At 46.2% G+C, this 19,593-nt stretch overlaps 1 long non-coding RNA gene and 1 pseudogene across 2 annotated transcripts in view; one reads left to right on the top strand and one right to left on the bottom strand.

Annotated features, from left to right (window-relative positions):
* Positions 1–19,389, bottom strand: part of LOC143644890 (uncharacterized) — a 119,906-nt gene extending 100,517 nt beyond the window's left edge. For both annotated transcript variants that reach the window (XR_013156943.1, XR_013156944.1), the window contains exon 1: positions 19,124–19,389. This is a non-coding gene — a long non-coding RNA (uncharacterized LOC143644890). The remainder of the gene's footprint in view (positions 1–19,123) is intronic.
* Positions 3,102–3,890, top strand: LOC143643771 (protein PBDC1-like; annotated as a pseudogene).
* Positions 19,390–19,593: the final 204 nt, after the last annotated feature.

The raw sequence follows: 19,593 nt of genomic DNA, 5'->3' as shown, positions 1-19,593 counted from the left end.
ATTGTGAAAGCTGCAAATGTGTGTCTCTGTGTGTGTTTTGCGTTCTAGTAATTCACTACTAGGAGGTTGGAGAAAATAGACTCATGAAGGCAGCCGCCTTGAGTCTCCTTTGCCAGCCTGCGTCAGACATCAGCGACTGACGTCACGTGCAGATTCTCCTCTTTGGTGGGTCGGGTTCAGCCGGCAAGAGGCTTCTGCTCGGAGACAGAGCTTTGTGTGCCGCGCAGCCACTGAGCAGGCGAGGCGCCGCGGCGGGCGCCACCCCAGGCCGGGGCTGGGCAGCTGCAGAGGAGGCTGCAGCCTCCTGTGCATGACCGTGCGGAGCCCCAAGGGGCGTGCCCAACAGGACAGCCCCCTCCCCAGCCCAGTGCAAGCCCAGCTCAGCACTGACTCCGGCGCGCGTCCTCTCCTCGCCCTTTCGCATCTGGCCGCTGTAGTAGAGGCAGCTATGGCTATAACTCGGATTAATTCTGTGTTTCTGTCGGGCAGATAGCCCTGACTCCTCGAGTGACGCAAATAACAGATTCTACGGCTCCCGCTCCCTACCCTGCTCCCTCCTCCCCCCTCCTTCCTTCTTTCTCCTCTTCTGTTTCCTGCGCCCACGCATCCTGCTAGGTCTCCCACGGAATCAGGCAGCTACAGCTTCTCAAAGAGCCATAATTCGAGTTACAGAGAGACAGACTCCCAGAGCAGTTACAAATAAGTCTGCAATTAAATGCACACCCGCACACACACATGCACACACACGCACACACCCTTTTGCAAATGGCCAGCAGTCATTTAGGGGCTCCCCTGTGGGCGGGGGGGGGGGGGGGGCGGGGAGCTGATTCACAAATCCACCTGCCTCCAAGGAGTAAGCGCCGGGTGTGCCGAGCTGCGAGAGGCGAGGCGAGGGCTGGGGCTTGCTTGCTGCGGCTTGTTCCCTCTCCTCACCACCCGAAAAGGAAACCCACCTCTATAAATACCCAGATGGCAGGATATTAGCGAATAAACAACTCTTGTTGAATGGTAGGAGGAGGAGAAAATTCAACAAAGACTGCAAATGCTTGGTCTCCGGCGACATTATCAGTACTTTTTAAGACGAGGTGAGGGCTGACACTTTCTCCCTTTCAAAGACCAGGAGATTTAAAATTTTTTCTTCTTAAAATAACACCCCTGGAAAATGAGCTCAATGGATTAGTGCTATTTTTAAGCCAATTTGAACGGAGTTTGTTTCATGAGGGTGATAGTGTGTGTGTGCACGAATCTGAGATTTTCAGCAGGAGAAATGCCACACCTCAGCGTGAGAAAGGGTGAATTGATTGATGAAGTGATGGAGGTAGGAAGAATTCTCGCAAATCAGAAAATCTGAATAAAATCATATGCACAGATCATCCTTCCCAAATCCACACGGCATCCCTATTCCCCCTGGCATGACCTCTGCCCTGAGAGGAGGAAACCAGAAAGCAGAGTGCTATTTACACTTGGAACTGGATGCATGTCCATCTTCTTTATCAACCCTAATTATCATCTTTCTCAGGCCATGGCTTTCCTTGATGCCAGTAAATAATTTTCCAGAGTTTGCCATTAGGATTTGGGGTACAAGGCCCGGGAGAGAGTGATTATCAGCCCCTGTGATCTGTAACTCTCTCTCATCTCCCTCTTCAGGCACTCCTAGCCTTCATAACTGGTCTTAGAGATTTTGCTTTAAGCTGAAACCCATCCCGTACCCTCAATTTCTGTCCGTGGCTTAAGCCTTGCCTATTGAAAGGAGGCAGAGGGCGTCTGCTCAAGACAGAGGACACTCTCTGGCAGCCCATCAGCAGCTGTTTATTTTTAGCTCCATGAATGCATATATGTATGCATGTGAAAATATTGCTGCAGTGGGAAGGCGGGCAGTACTGGGAAATATCAATGAGAGGGAGGTGGCGCTGGCTCTTGCCCTGAAGACGGCTTATCACATGGAGTCATCAGATGTGACCAGATGGCCAGGAAAGCCTACCTACCTCTTTGGCAGCATTTCAATGAAGGTGTCTTGGATTTAATGAAAATGTCTGGCTTAGCATGTTTTTAAAGGCACAAAGTAGATATACCTTTAGAGAATGGGCATGTGTAAAGCATAATTTCAGGTACATAGGTATGTTCACAGAAACTATATGATTTCTCTATATACTAGATAAACTAGGAACTATATAGAGAAGAGGCCATTTAGAATAACATGACCTGCTTTCCATGCTCTATATGGTAGTGGTGGTGGAGGGTGCTGTTGTGTCTAAATTTGAGACCAAGGCAGGTTCATTTAAGTTCACTTTGGCGGTCCTTTAACAGCTCTCAACAAACCAGGAATCCACTTCCAACAAGAGAGGCAGCTGGAGCTGGAAGAAATGTGCTCAGGCTCTGTACTTTAGAACTTTGAGGCAGCAGCGGAAGTGATACTAATCTAGTCCCGGTCTCCTTGTGGACTCAATCTTTGCTCCTGACTCCCTCCTTTGTGCCTTGTTACTGTAATCAAGCTGCTCAGTTAGGCTCAATGAGTGAAGGAGGGTCAGAAGCTCAGTTGACACATTTGCAGAAAGTCCTCCATACCCAGCATCTCCATTTTGCCTACTCTTCAGTCCAGTCCAATGGTGCATGTCTGGAACAGAGCTGGAGGTTTCCTGAGCTGTCCCACAATCCTTTGCTAAAGGCTGCGGTGTCCAATTCCTGTCTGAGCAGTCAAGTCAAGGACCCAGGGAATTAATAGACTGACATGGAACTTGTCCAGGATGAAAACCAACTTCTGTGTCGCCAGTCCTTCCTTGAGCATCCCAAGCATGAAGAAGACTCATTTCCCCTAATGTTCCCCCAGAGGCCAGTGGGGGTAGACTGCTATCATGCAGCCCTAAAAAAAAACAGAGTCTTCCCTCTTTGGGGTTCAGTGAAGCCCAGAAATGTCTTTCCTGTGTCTCTTGTCTATTCTCCAAGTACCAAAAACAAAACAAAACAAAAACAAAACCAGGTAAAGCATTGGGTTTAGGGGAAGAAAAACGCCCAGCTCCCAGGAAATCACCCAAGTAGTGTCCAATAGGTTGGGAGCCCAAGAAAGGGATTCTTCGTTGAAGTCAGGCTTTCTGGGCTATAACATGGAGGTGACAAGTGGAACTGATGAGGTGGTTTCCGGGGAGCCTGTATCTGTAGCACATGCTCTTCCTCTCAGAGGAAGTCTGAGACTCTGCCAGCAGAGTCTTATGGCAGCGATCCTGACACTGAGATAGCTTGGGCGAGGAGAGCAATACAGGGTGCTGAGGTCCACTACAAGCTGGTTCCATCAGCTGACCCACGGTTTCGTAAACACACCAGAGTGGATGACCAAATCTACTCTGAATTCTGGGAAAATTTTGAGAATCTCAGGCTAGATGCTTTGAACCCAGACAAGCTCAACTCTGAATCTGCTAAAGAGAAGTGAGGACCATCCTGCTTGAAGCTTGATGGGACTGTAGAAATCTTCAACTATGCTACTTTGCTGCAACTAAATTGTTCTCAGGGCTACAGTGAAGAAAATATCATCTCTGCCCCCAGAATACATTTTTTCTTTTCTTTCTTTCTTTTCTTTTTTGCATGGGCAGGCACTAGGAATTGAACCTGGGTCTCCGGCATGGCAGGCAAGAACTCTGCCTGCTGAGCCACCGTGGCCCACCCAGAATACAATTTTTTTTGCCACTGAAATTGCTCAAAACTGGGATGGATATAACAAAGCAGTTTACACCAGTGCTCAGGACAAAGAAAGAGAGAAAATAGCTGATAACCAAGGAAATAAAAGAGCTGATAGAAATGGAGAAAACGAGAAAGCCGGTAAGAGAGGAGAAAAAGAGAAAGAAGCCAACAAAGGTGATGAAACAGCTATACCAGATGGACAGGGACCAGCATTCTAGAAGCTGCGACTCAGGGAGCCTACAAGAACCACACAGCTACTTATACAGACCCCTTTGGATAAATGTATGTTTTTGTGCAATTGAAGGATATGCAGAAATACATCTTTCTAGCCTAGTAATTATGAGCTGTTCTGGTCATTCTCTTGTAGGAACTGCTTGAAGACTATTAGTGGGGTCTCAGTTGATTGTTTCTTGGTTCTTACCATTGGTTAAGACATTCTTTAAACAAATTTCTTTCGGTTCACATGATTATTTTGATACTTTTAGCCATGTCTTATATAAAATGATTTATGCCTGTGTCTCAATTTTTGTCACTCTTTCCTATAATGAAGTTCCTGCAGACCTAACATATCAGTCAGGGTCCTCCCGAGAAAAAGCACCAACAGGATACGTGTGTGTGTGTGTGTGTGTGTGTTAATAACAAGATTTATTTATTTATTTTTTAAAAAGAAAGTGATTCCTCTTTGCCTAAAGATGTCTTTATCAGGGAACAGAACTACTTTAAGTTAAGGAAGTTTCTGGGGAGCAGGGAAAATAAACCATAGTTTGAGCACCTACTATGCACCAGACACTGTGCCTGGCACTGTTACCTAACTGAACTTATGGAATCCTTAGGGCAACTCTACAGGTGTCATTATAATAATAGTACCTATCCCATAGGATATTGAACATAGAAATCACCAAAAAATGGTTATTTTCCCCATTTTAAAGCTGAAGAAATGGAGTCTAGAAAGATCAAGTGACTTATCTAAAAGTTTTGAGATTCTAAAACTAGGAATCAAATCCATGCCTGCTGGGCTCCAGCACTCATGCCCACTCCACCATGTTCCCTCTATCCCAATTTCTAGTCTTTAAAATTCCAGTTCTAGGCTCCATCATTTGGAGCTGGAGATGCCTGGGACTTTCTCAACAGTGATCTGAGTAATAAAACTGATCCATTCCTCCTAAAGGAGCTTTTTAGCCAACAGAGTCCCTTTTACCCCTTTAGCTCTTGAGTCAATAAAGCCCCCTCCCCCCGAAAGGTATCTATCTGTGGGAAAAGAACCCTCCATCCCATTCCAAGGTAGACAAACTCTCGACTGAATGAAGTTCAGAAACATCTAATTTTTCTTCCAGATATCCCCCTTCCTTCCCTAAGCCATTCTACATACTGGATACCTTGGAGAACCAGATGGCAGGTTTTCCCATGACTTGACTGTTAAAAGGCACATATGGGAGAACGAGGACCTAGAGGGTCACCCAGGAAAACCTAGAGTAAGTGTCATTTTAAGGATCTAAGCAAAGACAGGGAAGCCATAGCAAGCATATGAAAGGATAGGGTGGGGTAGGGCTCAGGATGCCAGCATACTTTAGTTTAGCAGAAAAGAAAGGTATTAGAGCTTGAAAAGCATGGGAGAGCAGGAGTGAGGGAAGGTGGGGAGAACAATTTGAGGGATATTTAGAGATACTTGCATGAGTTTAGCCTTAATCCTGTGGTTGATGGGACCAGTTAACTATCCCACCTGAATTCAGTGGGCAGAACTCAATCACAAATTCTTGGGAGCCCTAGGGGGTCAGAACTAGCTGAACTTTTTTATCCATTCTTGATTAAAGCAATTTTGCAATTAGCTACTGGCCTACTAAGCCTGGATCACTATGTCTGATGGGCCAACGGTAAAATCGGGGATTGCATCTCTTTCATTTTTAGTCCGATAAACATTGTCTATGGGACATAGAGGAAGAACGGACTATCATATCTAGTGGACTGGCCATTTTTTATATTTATTGGCAACATTATGCTAAAGCCCAATGGGTGAAAATATGTATTAGATCTGAATCTTGTCATGAGAAGAGAAACCTTCAGCTCACATGGTGGAAACCTGACATCTTCCATCAATCTAGTTTACTCCTAAAAGTGGAAAGAAAAGGGAAAGAGGAAGGAAATACACCTTCCAGGTGCAGTGGGTTTTCAGAGAGTCACACTTCTTATAATGATTGTCTTTAGAAAAGAAAGCAATAGCACCTAAAAAAAAAAAATTCTGACTTGCTCAATCCTGGGGATCTGTTTTGCAGAGATCCAGAATAACATCGGGAGGCTGGACTAACATCTATGGCTGGGCTGGGAACCCCTCAAGGACATTCGGGTCAACAGGGACTGGAGGACAGATCTTACGAACTACCAGGATGGCTGTGACTGGACAGAACTAGGTTTCGGAGATGACTGCAAATCAGCCTAGACACAATCTGAGAAAATTCCACTTACCTCACCACCCAGGAACCTGTGCTCAGGACCCACGGAGAAGAGCTGTGGGTCTCAAATGGAAATCTTTGAGTGAAGCCATCACAATATGGTAGAATGAAATGCAATTTAATTGGAAAACAATCTAGATGATTCCATCCTGTATTCAGGGGCAATCCAATTCTGAGGATCCTTCTTTCTCCTCCTCCCTACCCTCAAACGTTCCCACAATCTCAACTGGTCCAAATAGTCATGAATATGCTCTTTCACTACATAGGACTGGGATGAAGGGGTTTCTGGTCTTTCTAGCTGGTTTCAATTACATCACAACTCAGATACTTTGGCTCCCCATTCATTGAGTGAAACTGCTCTGGCAGAGTCCTGCAATTTCATCTTGGTGGAAGTAGATCTGCTGCGGTTTTACTGATGGGAGTTGCTGAATGCCGGGCTGAGTCTGGCATGAAGCAAGGGTAGGAGGTAGGGGAACTAGTGTTAGCCATCTGGATACAACTCACAGGGAAACCTGCCACACGGAGATCAAAGCCACTGCCCATAAGGGGGTACCTCGGAGAAAGAACTGAGTAGCGGCGAATGGAAGAAAGATGGTGGTCAGGAAGGGGTTACTATGGCAAGGGTTAAGAGGAAGAGGAAGGTGAGCAGCAACATTGCAGAAAGCAGGAGGCAAAAGATGTGGTGTGTCCTGGGTGTGTGCGGACTGCTTTGAGAACTCATCTGGTCTCCTCTTGGTCCTTGGCGCTCCTACAACAAGCAGGAATGAAAGGGACACAGGGTCAGCAATCCACATTCCATCACTCATAATTCGTTCTGAGCATTCTGTTTCAGGCTCTCCCTTACTTTCCTTCAGCGGGGTCATTTTTGGGCTCCCTGGATGGGGGAGGGTGGACAGGGGCATGAGGGATGTGTGCCCATGACTACAGTTGGGTAAAGGGATGGTCAGCCTTGCCTTCAGGTGGCCAAACATGACTTTACTCCAAATTGGCAGGTCTGTGGTGACTATTCATTAAGAAGTCACATTTCTGGAAAAGTGCAGTTTGTGGTATTAGCAGGTCAAACCCAAAGAGAGAGAGCTGCTCCCACTGGTAGCTGAGGGCTAGGAGGTTACATCACGGACAAATACCTTCAGCCCAACCACTCTGCTTAGGTTAGCAGAAAGCCCAGTTGTCCAGGAGGTGCTGCCGAAAACCTGCTCTTCTATCTGCTCGGTTATTATCAGCAAGCAGTACAACTCTGATCCCGTTATGACATCACTCTACCCAGAGGAGAAACGGCAGCTAGTGCTTGGTCCTGAGGGAGGTGGTGGAGCTGGTTAATATTGTGCGGCCACTGTCATGTTGTGTAGATTTACAGACATGTTGGCAATGAAATGGGAGACCAGTACCCCACCCAAAGCAGGAATCCTATTACTTACCCACACCTCAAATCCCTGAGAAAACCCAAAGTAAACATGATTTGAGGTGTTCCTGTATGAGGTGAGGAGGATTACATCTTTGCATGCTGCAGGGGATTTGATATTATTATTCGGGATTCTCCCAGGGATCCACATACCTCTAAAATGTGGGCTGGAGAGACCAACCTTAAAAAGACGCTGAGTGTATTGTGCAATTCCTAACTCCCAAATGGCTTAACATTAAGAAAGAGCTCAATTATGAAACCAAGCTGAAAAAGGGACGGGAGAGACTCAGAAAAGAATCTATACATAAATTCGGGACGTGGTTTCAAAGCATTTATTTTCTACCATTGAAAAGCATAACCTTGGTAGGTGCAAGGGTAGTTCAGTGGTAGAATTCTCACCTCCCATGCTGGAGACCTGGGTGCGATTCCTAGCCAGTGCACTCTCCTTCCCTCCCACTCCCCCAAGAAAAAGCATCACCTAAACTTCCATTCCAACCGACACCACCACAAAGTCAGAAATGAAACTGACAGTCATGATTTTGGTCTCAATTTCTGCTCCTGAACAAAACCAAGAACAAGCTTTCTATCTTAAATTACCCACCTATAAAACGTGTGTCTTGCTCACGGCCCTACCAATTCATTGGACTTTATTTAAGAAAATGGGAGTGAACATGTTCCATAGATTAGAAGAGTCCTCACCTCTGTAATGGGAATTTTTCCTCGTCATGATGGTGGTTACTCTGCTTTATCCAGCCTGGGCATCACAGCTAGAGCTCAGATTGGATCTGCATTGCCATGTAATTAATTGCTCCACGGACTGAGTTACAAAAAACGTCAGGACAAAATGTTCTAGGACCCAAGATCCTTATGGAGCAATCTCATAGCCAGGTATATATCCTATTTGTATTAGGTGATGAGAACAAGTCTTGCTTCCAATTCCATGTGCCTTGGTTCTCACTCCTCCTGAGTTCTTGCTCAGGAGAGAGCTAAGAGCGGTGAGGGGGTCTGCTAGTCTCTGGTGGTGGTTGGAGTTTAATTTCTCTCCAGGTCTCAGCGGTCTCATTTGTATAACTGTGCCACATGGGGCTGTGTTGAGTATTAAGTGAGATAATGCAAGCAAAAGGGTGAGCACTGTGTTGGCATCCAGTAAACTTCAGATGAAATTATTAAGGAGGCAGAAGAAACCAATCTTTGGAGTTGCATCTTCCTTGGTGTCTTAGGACATCTTATTTTCTCCTTGCTTCAAGTGACCAAGATGCTCAGATGCTTCCAACTGATACCAGCAAGACAGGGCAGAATGACTGCTATGGAACTTCTATCAAGGAGCCAGTAGAGGGAGCTCCCCAGTACATCAGCTCTGCTCTGATCCGTATTCCCTTTTCTCTGTAACAGGTCTCCGCCTAGAGGCTACAGGCTTTTTCTCCATCAGCAACCTTTATACCAAAGCAACACTGGCGTCCTTGGCTGGCGAGAGGATCTGGGCCCAGACCTGGTTTCAGAGACCCTCGGGGTTCTCAAACTTTGGGGACGTCTGAGCCCGTATGAGGGCTCAACTCATGAGCTCCATTTGCAACTTGTGGCTGACCTCAGGAGATCTGGGGTGAGGCTTTGACGCCCATAAGCTCCCGTCCTTGGATTTTTGAAGATTCTCTAGCCTTCCAGTTATCTTTTCCCCTAAGATATCTAGTTTCACAGTTCCTAAGGACCTTATTATAAACTTGTTAAAAGTGAGTCATGGAGCCTGGGCATCTCTCCTGTCCTCAACAGATCTGCAGCAAGGTGGAGGTATATTCTGCTTAACAGAGTGAGCCTTTAACAGTATGTCTGAGAAACTCAATTGATAGATGTGAATCCTCTCAGACCAGACCTAAAATGGCTGCCAACAGGCATCCTGATGGACCCTGCTGAGGCCAAGCCCAGTTTTTCTGCCACTCCTTCCCTATCAGATCTGGTCACTCTGGAGGTTCAGTGTGTGGAAGTACAGCCCCCACCCCCTTTTTTTGCACTTACTCTTGATATTTTCTGGCTCAGTGTTAATCAATGCAATAGCCTGGAGCCCTAGGAGATGGGGGGGGGCAGAAACTCTCCCTTCTTTCTTACAATTAACATCTGCCCACAGACTAATTTTGATTAACAGTGGCCTCATTTCTTTTAGTGGACCCAACGGACTCTGCACCTCCCCTACTTACAGGGTGATGCATGGCTCAGGAGGAACCCAGAATAAGACCTGCCATCCAGGAAGGTTAAAAACATTTCAGGAGAGCTCCTCTCCCCTTTCTGGCTTGGATAATATCAAGAGTAGCAATAGCTAATGTTTATTGAGTATTTACTAATTTCAGGTTCTATGCTAAGAGGTAAATAGGCATTGTCTTGTTCAGTCCTTACAACTAAGTGAAACGGTTCTTCTTACACTTCCCATTTTAGGGCAGAAAAACTGGGACTTAGAGATCTTAAATGACTTGCTCAAAGCCAAATGGCTGCTAAGTGCAATAGCTGATATTCTGAAAGTTTTTCTAGAACAGATAATAGTGGAGTTACCTTCAGCACTAGAAGATACAAAGACTCAGGTGAGCCCGAGCTCCGGACACACCTTGTTAAAGGCTGACCACAGGACCTATGGAAATACCAGATGTTCCTTCTCAGTCCATCATCCAGGGTCCCTAAGCAAATGCCACCTATCCCAGGAGGAAAGATTATCACCAGGATAAAGCAGGTTACCTCCTTTTTCCTACAATGGTTGCTCAGACACCTGACCAAGTCACAAAGTCTGAAAGGAACTCATTACATCTTCAGGAAATGTGTTGGACTTTCATAATTTGGGGGTGAGCTGGAGGATGACATCTGGGGACCTAATTCAAAAGTATAATTCTTTAGGCCTCCAACCTGGGAAGGATAAGACACGCTTGATGAACTGTTATTAAGAATGATCTAGGGATGAATAAAAGAATTTATCAGCAGCTATGAGGCCATAATCCCATCTACCCTTCTTTACCTACCTCTGGTAAACGGTCAGTGCTGGCTCCTTTGACATGGTGTCTGGACAAAGATATAGAAGGCAGAGGCTGCATAAGCAAACATTGCAGGAAGCACCTCTCCTTAACTCCAACTAACTAAGACTGATGACAAAGGCCTACTCTTAACTACCCCATGATCTTGGCTGTTCCTGCTCATCCTCTACTCCCTTAAGTCAACAGAAGGATGATAAGGTGGGCTTCTGATGACGTTGATGAGAAAATAATGAAGGAGGTACTGCCTGAAGATCCTGAGAACCACTCCCAACAAGAAAAAGGGAGAACTTAGACCCAAGCCTTTCCCAGGCTGTTTTCTCACTCCCTCATCTCTAGGGCTGGTACCAAATGTTCTGATTCACGAAGTAATTTGATGTTCTGGGCCACTGGTCTTACCAGATATATAGGTTCCATCTGAAATGGTTTGCTAGGTAATAAAAACAAAACTTTACTCTTTATTCTAACTCAGAAGAATTACAAATGTTTTCATTGGATCTGGGCTCATGCATTCAAGGGGTTCATTCTGATTTGGGATTTGTGGTTCCGTTTACTATCCGTGTGATAGGAATGCAATGGCCCTCAGCAGGGACCAGCCTTCATTAGGGAACTTCCTTCACTTGTTCCATGCCTTGAGTCCTCTAGAACCAAACCACTTATAGAATATTGCTATTTTCCTTGAAATTCCCTTCAAATGCACAGCAGTTTTCTAAGAGGGACCCAAAGAGATAGAGTATTAGAGACAGAGATGTCTCAAGAATGGGGAAAACATCATTATCAGCAAGCAATTTTTGAGCACTTACTATGTGCCAGGCAAAGCTTTAAGTACTTTATATGTATTTATTTACTCCTCATAGTAATCCTAGGAGGTAAGTGCCATTATTATTCCCATCTTTAGGTAAGGAAACAGAGAGGTAATGAACTTGTCCAAGGTCTCAGAGGTATTTAAGTAGGTGGTGCAGAATGCGTATCCAGGTTGTGTGGTTTATACTATGAACTGGTCCATTCTCTTCTCTTAATGGAAATGGTCTTTAAGGTGCTGGCAGGAATCTGGGAATAGGTAGGACCCAAATGGGCAAGGACTCACTATTCAGTCTGGTTTTGTATTTGCTGTGGACAGTCTGCAGAATGACAATGTCATGGGGACTAGTTAGCCTAAAAAAAACTACTGTCTTGAGGCTTGGGTAACCAGCGAACCTCCAGGGCCATAAGAGAAGACTATAACAGTGATGATAGCAGTACTTTCAACTCAGTCATGCCCACTCCTCCAAGCACCACAGGAGCCCCTTAAGAATGGAAATTAGTCAACTCACTCTGAGCAACAGCCTTGAAATTGCATAAATTAAAGAACTGGCTGGCTCTGAATTCTTTGCTTTAGAGATGAAGTCCAGAGAGGCCAAGAGAATCACCTATGTTCACAAGGTTAGGGCAGCAGAGACTGGACTAGAACCCTAGGTTTGAGTCCTGGTTCAGTTAACCTTCTTTTGATCTCAAGATCTCTGAAGACTGGGGAAGAGATAAGAGAATATAGTGTTTGCCAATGGTACCCAATGGTACTCCAGATCCTATCTTCTAAAAAAAGAGACAGAGAGATGGCCTTCTATTCGTTCTTTAGAGGAACCGAAGCCCAGAGGGAGAGTCAACTTGCCCCAAATATAGGATAAGTTAGGGAATGAGTTCAGGGATTCCTGTTCCCTAATGTCCAGCTTACTAGAATCCCTACACCAGAACTGACATGTTCTGGAGTTCTTAATACCTAAGCTATTATGGTCAAGTTATATCCTATAGTTCTGGGATCCATGAACCCTAACATAATCAGCTCCTGGGCTCCCAAAAGAAGTCTCATAAAGGATGATCTCCTCCTCAGGGTCTCTGGAACGGAAAACCTAGATCTTAATGAATGGAACTTGCTCATCGTTCCTAACTGGTGTATCCACACCAATTAGCATGCGCACATACACTCATGGATGAAAGCATTCCTGATAGCATGGGACATAGGACAGATAAGTTTGGAAAAGGGAAAGAAGGCTACAGTGGTTTATTTGTCAGGCAAGGGCTTTGATAGTGCATAAGAACCCAGGGTTGGTTAGGGTCTCAAAGAAGATGAACATGGCTGCTAAATGCCTCCTTTACCTTCTGACCATGAGCATTGGGGTGGAGGGCAGGATCCATGTCTGAGTTTTCTCTGGACCCACAGAGCCTAGTACATGGCCTGCTACCTAGTGAACCTTCCATCAATTTTTGTCATTGAGCTCCCAATTTTGATGATGCCATGGGGGTTAGGTAAAATATTACTTTCTTCTGTTCTTCCCCTTTAGGGAATGAGGTCATGGGTGAAGAGTACATACTCAGCTTGTGCCCAGCAAATCACTGAGGGACTCTCAAAATGATCAAAGAGGACTTGGCACATTTGCCCCAGTGAAGAGGAGACTTGCCTCTAGGGGCTCAGGTAAGTTAAACACAGATACTTCTTGTACATATAATCTTGAGGTTTAGACCTGTGCCAAGTATTGGCTGCATCCCTTCCACTTTACCTGGATGCCTCCTCTTTCAGGACTGAGGGCTGCTGGGAGATAACAGTTTATGGGCTCTGAGCTAAAGTGAAAGCTCCAGAGCTCATGCCCAGACCTGGCCCTGGCTTGGTAGGGCCAATGGAGAACAGTTCATTTGGCCTTCAGCGAGGCAGGGAGGGGATTAGAGACTTTATCCAGCATCTCCCAAGAGGAGCCCCTGGGCACGTGGAAGGGTCTTAGAATGACCTTACCGGCCTCAGAAAGGGAAGAGACCATGTAGGTAAGAAAGGCATGTGGCAGAAATTCTACCCTACAACATGCCTCAGGAGAAGATGCTCACAAGTCACTTTTATGATGCTTCCCTGGACTCACCAATGGCCAGAGGTATAATAATGAAAATATTAAAACATAACAGTAGTATACTATATTCCACACTCACCTTGTGTGAGGCACTGTGCCAAGCCTTTTGCAAGTATCAACTCAACGAAATCATCACAATAACTTCTTGAGGTAGGTATTATTATTAATCCCAACTTAAATTTGGAAAAACCGAGGCTTAGAGAGTTTAAACGACTTGCCAAAGGACACATAACCAAGCAAATTCAGGAGCCAAGATTTGAAGCCAGGACTGTTTGCTTTCAAATCCAGACTTATTCACCATTTATACTATACCCGGGAAAATGCAATCACCAGTCCATCAGATACTTGTGCCTACCTCTATTTCTGAATGAGAGAGGAAAGAACAGAGGGCAGGATTTTAAACAAAAATTGATATCTGCCTTTGTGAGCACCCATATGGGCAAACACATGTCATACATGTACCGCACTTCATATTTCTGTGTCAGGTAAGCCATCTCATTTATCGTTTCATCGTGAGAAAAACTCTCTGGGGTAGGTATTGTATGAAAAGATCCCCAATTTTCAGGTGAGTTAAGTAGGTCACAAAGAAGTTAAGTAATTTGCCCAAAATCATATATCCAGTTGTTCGCTCGAACCTACATAGTTTGATACACAATTATGTGACGTACTCAGGGGCAGCTAACATTTATTAAACCCCCTCCATGGCCAAGCACTGTGCTGGGCTCATTCACAAATAGTAAATAATTATCCATTGATTAGTCCTTCAGTCCACTAACTGGGCTGCCACTGCCAAAGTCTCAAAGTCTATCAAAGGCTATACAAAGAAATAAACAAGAACAATTTCTCCTATTTTCTCTAAGGACTCTCAGTAGCTTAGGCCAAGGTAAATATTTCACTAAAGGGTACTGCTGTCACCCAAAGGACCAGGCAAGAAAGGAAAACTAGATTAAGGCTGAAAAGCACAACTCCCAAAGTCCCTAGAGATGCGTGTCAACAGTGTCTTCGTTCTCTAGGTTGGATGCATTTTTAATGCCATCTCATTTCTACTCATGTCCACCTCACATCTCTAAGGTGCCTTCCAGATCTGCTCCTAAATGGGGAAGAAGCAGGGAGGCAGTTGATGAAGAACAGAAAGATCCCCTTTCTGCTGGGGTCCTTTAGGAACGTAGGGTTGTATTTCTCTTGGCCCTTTGACCCTCAAGCTCTACTACTTCTACATCCATCAACTGCATTTACTGCTAATGTAATTTCTGAGAACCTGTCATTCTGGAGCACGAGATACCTGAGAAGACATCAGAGCAGTGGTAAGATAAATGATAATAAGACTAAATAATTAGCACAATTATTCATGAAGCAAGCTAAGTATCATTCTGATCATTTGTAGATGGTGTAATGCTAGCATAGTTCAAGCAGGGGGTCTACTTGATGCAACCAAGCTGGAAAGTGGAAGGTGGAGACTGGAGTGAATACTTCATTTCCAAGGTCTGGGCTCTAACCCAAGGTTTCAGCAGACCTGGAAGAGATCAGCAGATGAATTCTCTTTTCAAAGCTCTGAACTGGTGGACTTTCACAGAGTGGAGCTCAATTAGTGGAGAAGAAAGCCCCAGTGGATCAAACGCGGAGGCTGTTGAAGTCTTTTGCTGAACATGGGATTATTCACTTGATGAAGGAAGCACCAGCGTTCTCAGCCTGGGCTCCGAGCTGCTTCCCTATCCTCCTGCCCAGGCTGACTTCACGGTGTGTGAGCTGGGAAGTCACACAGGTGCCTGTGCTCAGAAGGGCTTGTGCTTGATTTAATACTCTCCTGTTGTTGTCTTGAAATTCTTAATAATTTTATCTTTGAGTGTGTGTTTTGCAAAATGAAGCTGTGGGAGAGTGGAGCACGCACATGAGCAGAGGAGCTGTAGCCACATGCATGCCTGCCATTTCTCGCTGCCCCACTGCAGACAGCGTAGGGGCAGTCTGGTGAGCAAAGAATTTCAGTGGGAGTTCAGCGAGACTCAAAGCAAGTATAAAGTAAGGTTATGACGAGTGAGCAGTGGCGCTGACCTCTCCAGAAGTCACACTTTCTGTCTGCACCTGAACGCCCTTCTAATATAGAAAGTAGGCTATGGCGTTCTAAAAAATATTAACAATCAAGGAACCATATAATATCATTTTTAAAATTTTTCTTTTCATGGGCAGGCACCAGAAATCCAACCCGGGTCTCCAGCATGGCAGGCAAAATTTTGCCACTGAGCCACCATCGTGTGGCCCCATACCATTCCTACTCATGTTATTTCCCTGTATTTGCCATCCCATAACTCCTTTTCCTTTCAGTCCTTTCTCAACTCATCGGTGACCCCAAGGTAGAGCATGCTGATAAAATGCGCACATATCAAAAAGTTAAATGAAAACTTGAGTTGAGTTCATTTTGTGCCACAGTTCCATTGTCCTGGTAAGAACGAAATATATTCACATCTTTGAGCAACAGAATATGAATTGTGTCAATTCAGTGATTTCGCATGCAAGATAAATGCTCTTGTATTTGCATTTAAAACTGGCATTGTGCAGCATAGAGATGAATGGTAAAAATTCATCCTAATAATTTATAAACCTTCATTTTTCTTTATTTAGCATGGTAGTAAACAGCAAATAAAAACATGACAAGTACAGAGACTATGGAAGAAAGGAGAAAGCTTTATATTTTAGCACTTTCAATGATATTGTTTTCCCTTTTTTCGAACAAGGAGTCCTACATTTCATTTTGCACTGGGCTCCCCAAATTATTTAGCCTGCCCTGCTCCTGCCTTTATTTTTCTTTTGAGACACAGAAGGGAAGCAAGAAGGCTCATCAAGGGCGAGCAGGGAGAAAAGTTGGACTTCATTCAAGTGTGTAGACATCTCCTTGTAGAAATGTTCTCCAGCGTTGAGTGAAGGGGGAACTGGCACTCCTGAATGAATATGAGGAAACCCCAGGCAAATTCAGGTTCACCACATACACTCAGGGACGTCAGATCCACCCCTGAACTGGATGTGGTGTTTCTTGGCTGGCACCTTCAGGCTCGACGGAAGACAGAGAAGGTCTGCTCCCTTGTGAACCGTTTGGAAGCTCATGCGCGGTGAGGAGCCCGCATGCGCACAGGCATACTGCTGTGATCTTAGCACTCGTCAGAGTGGGACATGTGCTTGGACACCTGGTAGAACCTGATGCGACAGTGTCTACAACATAACTGAGAGCTGAAGTCTTTACACGCCCCTTGGGCGGCTGGCTGGTGGAAAGGTAGCCTCACCTGGCTAGGGTGAGGCAGGTGGCAGGGAGTCCTCAGGAGGCCACAACTGAGAGTAGAGAGATAGTGATGGGCCGACGGGAATATAGTGGACACATGGCTGTATCTCCAGAATCAGATTTCTCTTGTAACCCCTTTCCTCTCTTTGCATGACAAAAGGAGAAGAGAAACAATGCCCTCCTGACAGAGGTGACCCAGGGGACCTTACGACTTCCTAGGCTGTGGAAGACCACTGTCCTCCTCTCATTGGTCAAAAAGGACAGGACAGTCTTCTGCTCTAGGACCTTAAGTCACACAGACCCTGGGTGTCCGACAGGTCGACCTGGTTTGACTCCATGCCAACAGGTCCTTACGGATGGAGTCGCAACCCTTTTGCATTTCCTCAAAGCCTCCTGAGGAATGCGCCTTCGGGTGGGCAGTGCTTTACACTAACAACAGGTTTGGTGCCATTCTGTGCCCCCGTCTCACCTAATCACACTTCTGTACACTTGGCCATTTGATTATTCCAGGTCACAGGCCATGACAATGGCATGCCAAGTCTAACTTCCAAGGATTCACCCCCAAATCTCTTCCCTCCCTGCTGACAATGATTCACATTCCCGAGCTAATTGGGTGACTTAGCTAACCCTGCCCCCAATCACTCACTCCTTCAGAATCACGTTCCCACCCCCACATCTTCACCAACCCAGCGCAGGGACCCGCAACCTCTCACCCTGCCCACACTGCCAGGTGCATTTTAACCAGACGTTCAGAGGGTGCCCACAAGTCCCTATTTACAGGCCAGGCAGGGAGTTCTACCCCTCCTGCAGAGACTTGCGTTCCACCTCGCAGAAGTGGCTGCTCTTCAGAGTGGAGGTGATTCAGCTTTCCTAGAAGATCACTTGCAGGGGAAAAATACAGTACTACAGCTGAGAGTGCTGCCTGCTTGCCTAGATTTAAAAAAAATCTTGCTCTCAGACACACGGAATTCCCATTGATGAGGTTTGGCCAAAACAGGCACTGAAATTTTCCCATTAAACATAAAGCTCAGCAGGAAAGATGTTGGGGGGCTGGGGGAAGAGAAGGTAAACTCTATCTTTTCAACCTTCTGGACGATTTGAACTTTGGCTACCAAGGTCAAATGGCTGATGTTCAAAAGGCCCCTCCTGCCACCCCACCCCCCCAAGCTCCTTCCTAACAAAGAATGACTCTCTCTGCAACACACAATAACGCCCCAGTGGATTTATCCAGATTAGAAACCCCCTTGAAGTCCCTGTCAAAACTAATCTCAGGAGAAGCACTTGTTGATAACCACCTTGCTTTGTGCAGCAGCAGAAAGAGCAGGTCGGCGGGAACACTGGCCTCTGACCCACCCATCTCCACAGGGCACCAGGGCCCCACGCAACTCCCTCCCGACCTGGCGGGATGAGACCCCACCCCCCACCCCCCACTCTGCAAACCCTGGCCCTTTTTGCATCTCCACCCGGGAGCTGGGCCCATTTTAGTAGCAACCGCCCAAAGAAGGAAGGCCGACCCTGCAGCTTTCCAGACTGAAAGAGACCCTGGCTGAGCGCCAGCCTCCGCCCCCCCAACTCCACTCCCCGCCCCCGCAACCCCCCGGGATTTAACCCTCCACCCTGCAGAGAGCTGCCTCCTGCCTTCATGCTGCAAAGTTTGCCAGCCGCCGTTTCAAGCGGTTTTCCTCTACTGAACCGGCCCTGAGACATCGTGCAGAAAGATTTCCCTCTACAGGTGGTTGTGGGCTGTAGCAGTTTTTGCTCTCCCAATGGAAACATTTTTTTTTTATTTCATTTTACCCACTAATAGTTTTTTTTTTTTTTTTAAGATCATTTTGCTTACACCCAGTAACGACAGTATGTTCTCCAAATAGTCAGGAAAAGAGAAGAGATAATTCTCTGGGCAAGAAATGTCACCACCCCCTCGCCAGCACCCTCCCCTCTTTTTCTCTCCCCACACTTTCCCACTTTGCTCTGACTTCTTGAAGCCTTTTTGGAACTAAATCTTCATGTGCAAAATAATTACAAAGATAAAGACATTTGATGAATGAGAATCAATCTAAAAATATGACAAAGTGGAAGAAGCACTTGCCCACTACAGAATCCCCTCCACTCCCCACACCCCAAACGGCTGCGCCGGGGGTGGGGGGGGGTGGCACTGCACCCCTCCCCAGTGTGCCACCACCGGTTGCCGTCCAGCTGGCCTGCCCTCTGCTAAAACCACACACACACACACACACACACACACACACACACACACACACACACACACACACACACACACACACGACCCCAGGACAGCCAGCTCTAGGAGTCTAGGCAATCTGCACAAATAGAACTGGTCAATGGAAAAGACAGCGCTCCCGGCCAGTCACACAGCTCTGCTTCTCCAAACAGGCAGCAACTGACATCGTAAACTTCGCCAAAGCCAAACACAAGACAGTGCATGTATAACCTACCTTGGCGAGCTCCTTCACTTTCTGGGCAAATGCTTCCCCCTCCGCACGTTTTACAGAGATTTCTAGGGAAATTTGGAAGGACTGGTGAGGGGGTGGGCGAGGTGAGGGAATGAGGGTAATATAAATAAGGAAGCGTTTTAAAGGCACCACGCAAAGAGCTCGGGATTTCACGTTATGTGTCTGCACTCTTCCCGAAGCAAAGCAAAACAGTTCGCGTTCAGTGCCAGACTTGGAGGGAGAGGGAGAAGAGGGAGGGAGGGGGAGAGAAAGAAAGGGGGGAGGAGGCTGAGGGAGAGAGAGAGAAGAAGAGAGAAAGAGAGGAAATTAGAGAGGGGAGAGCGAGGAGAGAGGGGAGGGGGAGGGAGGGAGAGAACGAGAGAAAAAAGGAGGGGGAGAGCCAGAGGGGAGGAGGAGAGCGAGGAGGCAGCCCCCTCCCACGCTCCCACCCCCACACATTCAGGCACCTACTG

Source organism: Tamandua tetradactyla, chromosome 8 (assembly GCF_023851605.1).
Source record: "Tamandua tetradactyla isolate mTamTet1 chromosome 8, mTamTet1.pri, whole genome shotgun sequence".
Lineage (NCBI taxonomy): Eukaryota > Metazoa > Chordata > Mammalia > Pilosa > Myrmecophagidae > Tamandua > Tamandua tetradactyla.
The sequence above is the reverse complement of the archived record's forward strand: the minus strand, read 5'-3'. Positions and strand labels throughout refer to the sequence as shown.